General features: G+C 42.9%; 1 protein-coding gene across 2 annotated transcripts in view; it reads right to left on the reverse strand.

Annotated features, from left to right (window-relative positions):
- The window catches only part of EYA1 (EYA transcriptional coactivator and phosphatase 1), a 335,219-nt gene extending 327,700 nt beyond the window's left edge, over positions 1-7,519 (reverse strand). Inside the window, exon 1 of one of the 2 annotated variants that reach the window (XM_025393823.1) lies at positions 7,383-7,519. The gene's annotated coding sequence lies outside the window, so the exon portion shown is untranslated. The remainder of the gene's footprint in view (positions 1-7,382) is intronic. The other variant, XM_025393819.1, reaches the window with a different exon arrangement.
- Positions 7,520-9,453: the final 1,934 nt, after the last annotated feature.

The raw sequence follows: 9,453 nt of genomic DNA on the forward strand, positions 1-9,453 counted from the left end.
ATAAACAGCCCCTACTCCTTAGAAAAGAAAAAAAAAATATGCAAGAGAACTCTGAGCCTAAAGTTTTCCCAGGTTCAGTTAAATCCATATTCACCCTATACAGACACATCATTCTTGTTCTCTCCATCAGCTAAAGCTAGGCAGTTGACAAAATAAGCAATAGCACCCCATTGTACGGGTAAACCTTATCTTATTTTTATTTTAGTTCTAGCTCATAACAAACATCCTGGCTATTTTCAGAACAAAAGATTAGGAGAAGAAAAGTTGGAGAAAGTGTAGATTATCCTGACGTGAAGCAGACAGAGAAAGGGTCAAGCCAGTCAGGCCATTGGGACAGACTTCCCAGGTTGAAGAAAAATAGGGTGAGGGTGGGAGTGGGGGGTAATATGCTTGGGAAGAAAACAATATTTATTTTTTGTTTTATACTTGACATGTATTTTAATTTTTCCTGCTGATTTTGAAAAATGGGTTAGATTTTAGATGCCATATTTTTCATCTCTAATGAACCAGAGACCCGTCAGATACTGGTAATAACTTGTGGCTCCTTGGATGAAAGAATATTTTCATTACAACACACCATCTCTTTACTCTTTGCCTTCTCACCAAGTGTTGAGTTTTCTAACATTCCTGAGAAGCAGAAGGAAACTAGTGGCTGAACATTGCTTTATAGAAAAGAAAAGGGCTATTCTGAAATAAGTCCCCAGAAGACTACAACTACAGATTGAATAAACATATCAAATCAAGGGGTTTCTAAGAAAATTTACAAACAGAAGCCTGCAGTGAAATGAACCGTTGGATAAATGACCTCCAGAGCCCTACTCAACTCACTACTTCATGGCTCCAGAAGCCACAAGGTGCCATGTCTGTCACCTCTTCTGTGCTTTCTTCGCCTTCCTAAGGAATTTGGTTATATCAAAGAAACAGAGATTGGGCATACTCAGATGAGTCAGACTCAGAAACCATATGCTCATCAGTCTTTCAAACAGTAAAAAGGGGTACATCCCAACCACTGAAGCTGTTAATGAAAAACAAGTTGGTCTCTACCTTGGTGAAAGTCTTAATTGTAGATGTGGTTTCTACCAAAGTAAATGTGTACACCAATATCTTTTTTATAGGTTTTCCACTCGTTTACTGGTACTGCTGATTTAAAGTTTTAAGGGTGAAGCCTGTTTATAAAGAATAGACAGGCTTCAAAGTAAATATGATCAGATTTCTGCTTCTACCATATGTGACTTCCTTCTAACTTCAGATGAAAAATGCAAGGTAAGTAGAAAGTCAAATGAACTGATCCTTATTAGAATGATGACATGCTTATTTGGTAAGCAAAACTGAGTTCAAACTATATTTTCAAGAACATTAAACCTACAAATTATTTTAATATAGTACTTACTATGTGAACAACATTAAGAAAACTCTAAATAAGTAACGATTGATTATTATTGATGGCACACCCATAAGGGATTTGAGGAACAGTGGTATGTACACAGCTCGAGAACCACAGTCCTATAAGGCCTGCATGTAATGAGGAAATTCAAGCAACCAAAAGAAAATCATCTAAAACATAATCTAATTGCACATAAGAAGCTTTGCAATTTTACTAGGGTGGTATATTGATTCTGCTGCATCCACTGAATTTAGGGCATTGCTAGTCTTCTTCAAATGTTGTTTTGATACAATATATCACAGAAACAGTTTCTGAGTCTACTAAGTCCGTAGGATCAGTCTTAAAATAATAAGCTGCAGAACAACTGGCAGCAAGCAAAACTGGCTCCACTCAGTTGTTATTTTTGCTGCTGTCCAAATTAATCACTGCACCTAAATGATGAATTTTCTTACTTTATTCAAAAGGAGAAGAGATACAAAATGTCTACTCCTTTACTTTTTTAAACTTTATTTTAAGTTTAGGGCTATATGTGCAGATTTGTTATATAGGTAAATTTGTGTCATGGGGGTTTGTTGTACTTATTTCATCACCCAGGTATTAAGCCTAGTACCCATCAGTCATTTTTCCTGATCCTTTCCCTCCTACCACCCTCCACCCTCCAATAGACCCCAGTGTGTGTTGTTTCCCTTTATGTGTCCATGTGTTCTTATCATTCAGCACCCACTTACAAGTGAGAACACGCACTATTTGGTTTTCTGTTCCTGCATTAGTTTGCTAAGTATAATGGCCTCCAGCTTCATCCATGTTCTTGCAAAGGATGTGACCCTATTCTTTTCTTGGCTGCATAGTATTCCATGGTGTATATGTACCACATTTGCTTTATCCAGTCTACCATTGATGGGCATTTAAGTTGTTTTCATGTCTTTGCTATTGTAAATAGTGCTGCACTGAACATATATGTGCATGTGTCTTTAAAATAGAATGATTTACATTCTTTTGGGTATATTCCCAGTAATGAGATTCCTGGGTCAAATGGTATTTCTGTTTTTCAGTCTCTGAGGAATTGCCACACTGTCTTCCACAATGGTTGGACTCATTTACATTCCCACCAACAGAGTATAAGCATTCCTTTTTCTCTGCAACCTCACCAGCATTTGTTATTTTTTGACTTTTTAATAATAATCATCTGACTGGTATGAGATGGTGTCTCATTGTGGTTTTGATTTGCATTTCTTTAATGATCAGTGATGTTGAGCTTTTCTTCATATGATTTTTGGCCACATGTATGTCTTTGGAAAGTGTCTGTTCATGTCTTTTGCCCACTTTTTAATGGGGTTGTTTGTTTTTTTCTTGTAAATTTGTTTAAGTTCCTTATAGATGCTGGATATTAGAACTTTGTCAGATTCATAGTTTGCAGAAACTTTTTCCCATTCTGTAGATTGTCTCTTCACTCTGTTGATAGTTTCCTTTGTTGTGCAGAAGCTCTTTATATCCCACTTGTCAATTCTTGCTTTTGTTGCAATTGCTTTTGGTGTCTTCCTCATGAAATCTTTGCCCGTTCATATGTCCAGAATGGTGTTGCCTAGGATGTCTTCCAGGGTTTTTATAGTTTTGGGGTTTATATTTATCCTTTACTTTTATCTAGAAAGATCTACCACCAAACACCTCCTGATATGTTAAAAATATACCACAACAACTTGTCCATGATGGAAAGCAAACAGTGGTTACCTGGAGCAGAGGTTGGGGGGTGATGAACTGCAGAGTGGCCTGAGGGAACTTTTTGGGGTATTGAAAGTATACTGTATCTCAATGGTAGTGTTTACATAGGTGTATATATTTGTCAAAACTCATTGAGCTATAAGTTTAACAAAGTTGAGTTTTAAAAATATGCCACAACTTACATTCCTACAAGTTATCAACCTTTTTTTTTCCCCAGTACCATCAAGGAAGTGAGAAACTGAAGTTTAGTTTCTGATAGATGGTGACTGCCTTCTTTACTTGGCATAATATGTATCCCTTTCCCCTCCAAATTAAACATGACGTTAGTGCTGATCTTTGCTTAGCTGTTTATCCACCAATATCCCTCTCAAATGCAGGTGAGATTTATTCCTACTTGATTAAATTATATAGTTCAACATCCAACAATATTCATTTTTAGGTGCAGAAATGAAGAAGGGGCTGAAAAACATACCCTTGCTTTAAGAGATGAGGATTAGGAAACATATAATGTTCTTTAATATTAAGATCCAATTGATATTTCAGTAATTGATTTGATCCCACAAGATTAATTTTCTTTTAGTATTTAAATCAGGAATGAGAAAATAAACGCCCTCTTGCTCTACTCCAACACCCATCTCCAACCTGTGGCAACCACAACTCAAGTTTAGCAAAGCAGTTTCCTCGTTTCCTGGATGCTGACTCTTACTTTTCATTGCTTCTTGACCAAAATAAGGATTGCCTGATGGAATCAGACTGCAGGACTGCAGTCTCAGGGGCCAAAAAAACAAAAATCAAAAGACAGTAATGGAGAAAGCATTAAGCTGTCAGAAAAGAGGCACTGATTCAGGGTTTCTTTGAATTTCACTCTTCCCTTGAAACCAAAGGGCAACTCACATTAGAGCAAAGCTAGAAAGGTTCAAGAAATCGGTCTCCCCTCAATACTATGAGAAAAGAGTTAATGGGCGGCATAACATGATGGAAATACACATGGCAAAGGATGTTGTGATGGGGTCACACAAGGAAGTCACAGAATCCAAATTTCTATCTAGGGCAGGAATCATCTGAAACATCCTTGGCAGATAGCCAATCCGCTTCTGCATGAATACTTCTGGGAAAAAGAAACTCACCTCCTGAAAGCTTCTGAAAGACTAACCTTTCAGCTCTGGACAAGTTTGTTAAGCCACCTGGTCCAGCGCTGGAAAGTTTAGTCTTTAGGAGTCTTTTCCTTATACTAATCTGAAATAGAATCATCAAAGCTCTCTTCTCTAAGGTCAATTTTTCTTCTGCATCAACACAATATTTCAACATCCTCCTATACAAAATGATCCTTGAAATATTTGAAGATTACAATCTTTCCTAAAGGCTCTGCTCTCTAGGATTGAAACCTGATTGTACGTCTTTGTAAAATGAGTTACTTACTTAACTTTCTGATTCCCATCCACAGGACCTGCCTGTTGGTCAATGACCTCTGGATCTGAACACCTTTGGCACTTACTGAGCTTAGGGATACTCAAATTCTTCTGCAAATGGCCTGTTTTCAAGTCGTAATTCCTCTGTTCTATATTTGGGAAACTGATTCATTTCTGTGAAATTCTCATTTTGCTAGTTTCTGCCTATCAGTCAAGCTCACTCAGATTCTCTTGGACTCATGATTCCGTAAGCCAATGACAGGGATATCCATTCCAGTCTTGTGTAATACGCCAACCTAAAAACCATCATTTTAGCTTTCTTCTTTCAAGTCACGGATAGAAATGATGAATAGGAGAAAGCTAAAAGCCCAGTCTGGATGAGTCAAAGGGTAGACTGAAAACTTGGTGCAGGAGGGTAGGGATTTGAGTCTGTAACTCTGGCACTTATCAACTCTATAATCTTGGAAATATTAACCAGTCCGAACCTGTTTTTTCATCAGTACAATGCCATTAATGCCATCTAATAGGATGGAAAACAATGACGATGCACCCTACACATAGCACATGCTCAGTAAATAAGTGTGAGTGGATGATAAGCACTTCATAAAGGATAAAAGGTCATAAAACCATAATGCAATATACTTAGTTGTCTACTTTTTATATCCAGAAAAAAATAGCTAGATCATGTAAGTCAATTTTCTAAGAAAAATTAGACAGTTCTAGGCGTTGCATTTCAGGTTACTAAGATAACAATTAGTAAATCAATACCGTTATTGTAACACCTCTCTCTCTAATTATCTTTTGTAACATCTCAACTTTTTTTATAGGCTAAATCATTTCCCTATTAGATTTTTAGATGTTTTCATAGTTCTTATTTTGTTCCTTTTTTTTTTTTTTTTTTTTGAGAGGGAGTCTCGCTCTGTTGCCCAGGCCGGAGTGCAGTGGCACGATCTCGCTCTGTCGCCCAGGCCAGAGTGCAGTGGCACGATCTCGGCTCACCGCAAGCTCCGCCTCTCGGGTTCAGGCCATTCTCCTGCCTCAGCCTCCCCAGTAGCTGGGACTACAGGCGCCCACCACCATGCCCTGCTAATTTTTTGTATTTTTAGTAGAGACGAGGTTTCATCATGTTAGCCAGGATGGTCTAGATCTCCTGACCTCGTAATCCGCCCACCTCGGCCTCCCAAAGTGTTGGGATTACAGGCGTGAGCCACTGCACCCGGTCTTTGTTCCCTATCTCAATTGGCACTTCTCTCTGCCTTCACAGATTCCAAATGGTGACACAAGTTACACTTTGCTCTCTCTTGGGCAGGGAACAGGTCTAATTTAGTTTCATTTTGTCTGACATCCATCCCTGCTCAAATCTAACCCCAGCTACCCTCCCAGCACATCAGTGTCTACCCTAGGCCTCTCCTGCTCACCTGCAGCTACCCCAGACCACTCCCAGATGCCCCTAGTGCCAACAACTCTCCACCTGGCCAATACCCCTTCCACCCAGGGTCCTACATGGTGTCCAAGTCTCATTCAGGCCGCTCCTCCAGGAAGCCTTGCACACCTCTTTTTTCCCCATCTGAGCACCAGTCACATTGGATCACAATTGTCCACTAGACTGCTTGCTCTTTCAGTGCAGAAACCATTTTTATCCATGTAACAAAATGTCTGGTACAATACACATTTTCCAATAGTGGTTGAATGAACAACTCAAAGGAGAGATCCAGGACATTGAGGGTACTGGTGTTTATGAACAAAATGGAAGAATGCCTTCATTGACCAACATGGACATCCTGCTCTTATATTATTCCTGTACTTTGCACTCATAGCCAGGATCCTCTGTGCTTAGTAGACACTTTCTACCAATTTTTTTTTTTTTTTTTTTTAAGAGGAAGTCTCGCACTGTCCCCCAGGCTGGACTGCAGTGGCGCAATCTTGATTCACTGCAACCTCCACCTCCCTGGTTCAGACAATTCCCCTGCCTCAGCCTCCCGAGTAGCTGGGATTACAGGCGCCTGCCACCACGCTCGGCTAATTTTTGTGTATTTTTAGTAGAGACGGGGCTTCATCATGTTGGCCAGACTGGTCTCGAACTCCTGACCTCAGTCAATCTGCCCTTCTCGTCCTCCCAAAGTGCTGGGATTACAAGCCTGAGCCACCGCCCCCAGCTCGATTATTTTGAATATATAATTCACACTTCATGACAGATTTCAGTCACTCTCCCACTGGAATTTTTTAAAGAAACCTTCAGTTTTAGGAGATGATTTACCTACCTAGCATTAGTCGGTCTTGCTACCACAACAACAAAAGTCTGGTGGGCCTTGATTAATATAAAGGAAACGATGAAAAGTGTTTACACAGCAGGCATTATTCCCACCCACCCGTCCCCAACCCTCATGAAAGGTAAAGCAGAGATCTTGTTTATTTTTCTTTGCTTTCCTAATTATTCACAGAAATAATAATTCTCCGAAAGTAGACCCCTCCAATTCATCTCTACGTCTTTTAACTCGCCTCTTTGACTTGGACCAGTCAAACCACTTTTGGCCAAAGGAAAGACCTGGGCCAGAAAGCGCTAAAACTAAATATCTGCCTGCCCGGGCTGCCCTCCAAATGTTTCCCATTACGGGAGCTTCGAGTGCATGCACATGTCTAAGATGGCAATCACAACATCAAATCAGGCAAGGAGGACCCTCCCCTCCGTCTCCCGAAGCCCCATTCAGTTACTACCTCCCCAAAGGAAAACAAACCAGCCTTTGACACATCCCTCCACGTGCAGCGCCCGACGCCTTGGGCCATGGGCGGCCGCGCCTCTCCCCTGCAGGCCACTGCGCAAGGCCCCATTATTGCGCGCGCCCTGCTCCCTACCAGGTGGCTTCGCGTACCTGGCGGCGGCACCCTCGGCCTCTGAGGCTGCCCGGGCGGGCTGGGGCTCGGGCGGCGCTCGCTGGGAGTCGGGGCGCCCTTCAGCCGCTTCCCGGGCGCCGATCGCCGCCCTCCTGCCCCGGGGTGGGGCCGAGGGCCTCAGCAGCCGCGGGCTTTGGGCCGCCGCCTGGGAACCCAGGGTCAGATTTAGTTTCACAACAACGTCTCCTCGACACCGCAACTCAACTGGAGGCCGAAGCCGAAGGGGCGGCCGGGCGGGGCGGGGCGGGAGCGCGGCCGGCGCGGGCCACGGTGGGAAGCGGGCGCGGGGGGCCCCCGCGGGCCCCGGGCAGCGCGGCTGCACTTACTCGTGTCACAACTGCGGCGACGCGGGGCTGAGGAACCGGTTCTTCCAAAAGCAAACCGAAAATGGGTAACAGAGAGGCCGGGGCAGCGCTAAGAGGGGTTCCGCCTCGGTGTTTAGGGCAAAAAACCCGGCTCGGGCTTCCAGAAATTCGAGCCAGCGGTGGCTTTTTCTTTCTTTCCTTTCTAAATGCGCCTGTGCCTCCGGGTCGAGGGAAGCCCTTCGCGCGGCTCCGAGTGCACAGCGACACCAGGGCTGGCGCTGGAGAGGTGAGCCCTCTCCCCAGCACCCCTCGGGTCTTCCTCGTACCCCCCACCCACAGCCCCTTCCCTGGGCCCGACGCCCCTCTGCTCTGCAGCCGGAGCCTGGGCCTGCCGCCCACTGCCCCACGGGGTGTCTCGGACGCCTGGTCCCTGCAGCATATTCTAAGGGAGAGGCCTCAGAAACAGAAGGAGGGGATGGTGGGTTAGCTCTGTCGCCGCGAGGGTGCTAGGTGTGCATGGGGAGGTTCTGAAGGGGGGGATGGTGTGGAGTGATTTGGTGATTTGGGGCGAAGGGCTCTAGGTTGGATGTAAAGGAATATTCAGTCAGCCTGAAACTTATGAAAACATCTGGGATTCAAATAACTTTAGAAGTGATCTTAAAGGTATGTATTCTAACTTCTTACAGATAGCGTAACTGAGGCCAAGAATGATAAATGGATTACCCCAAAGTCGGGCAGGGGAGCCTTGACTAAATGCCCAGGCCTAACCCATTATCCTTTCTTCTAAAGTTTTTGCCTTTCTTTGCATCAAGGGACGCTTTGGGATGGTAGGGGGAAGTTTCTGTAACCCCAAAATTCGCTTGTCTCTGTAACCTAAGGGGAGCTAGAGAACCTTGATTCAACCTGCAAAGTATTTCAGCATTGGATGAAGCATCCATTACAAGCCAGTAATCTGAGATGTTCCTTCTCCAGGAACTTCCTCTTACTTGATTGGGGAATCCAATCAGGAGCAGTGAAAGATATGCAGATACCTTGATGATTTGCTCTTATAAGGACTCATCACTTCTCAGTGAGCATCTGAATGTTGGCTCTTCTCTCCCTCAGATGAAATCCCTTCCCCATCCCCCACTCAATTGTTCACATCCAATGAGATCATGTAAGCAAAAGGGCCTTAGAAAGTAGAACTCATAGCATGAATGCAGGTATTATTGTACATACTCTTTCAAAATTGTCTAGATTCACTCACTTTACCATTGTTTCTGTCAGTCATTGAGTATCTGTTGACTTGTCCTAGCTGCCATGAAGAGTCAGAACAATGAGATCTAATCCTTCACCTTCAAAGGCCACAGATTATAGATTCTGAGATAAGAACAACACACAGGAAATAATCAGATATCTACACAAAGATTGATTTTTTTGGTCCTTAACTGTTGGATACTTTTATGTTTTTAGACCCAGAAACTTTCCAAAATAGACCATGTATATTGGGTGAGGGAGACTTCATGTAGAAATCAATGCATCAATGAACTGTTAACCCAATAAGACTCTAATACTTGCCCAAATAGAAATGTTAACCAAATTACGCAGGTGATGAGGATGGCTTTTCCTTTTTGAAGAGGAAACTACTACCTATGCTTTCTACCTATTCATAAAGAATTACTATAGCATAAAAAAGCAAATCCAGAGACTCTTAAAGATTAGGTGATCAAAAATTTTATTTAGGGGGGGAGAAAAAATAACCCAA

Source organism: Theropithecus gelada, chromosome 8 (genome assembly GCF_003255815.1).
Source record: "Theropithecus gelada isolate Dixy chromosome 8, Tgel_1.0, whole genome shotgun sequence".
Lineage (NCBI taxonomy): Eukaryota > Metazoa > Chordata > Mammalia > Primates > Cercopithecidae > Theropithecus > Theropithecus gelada.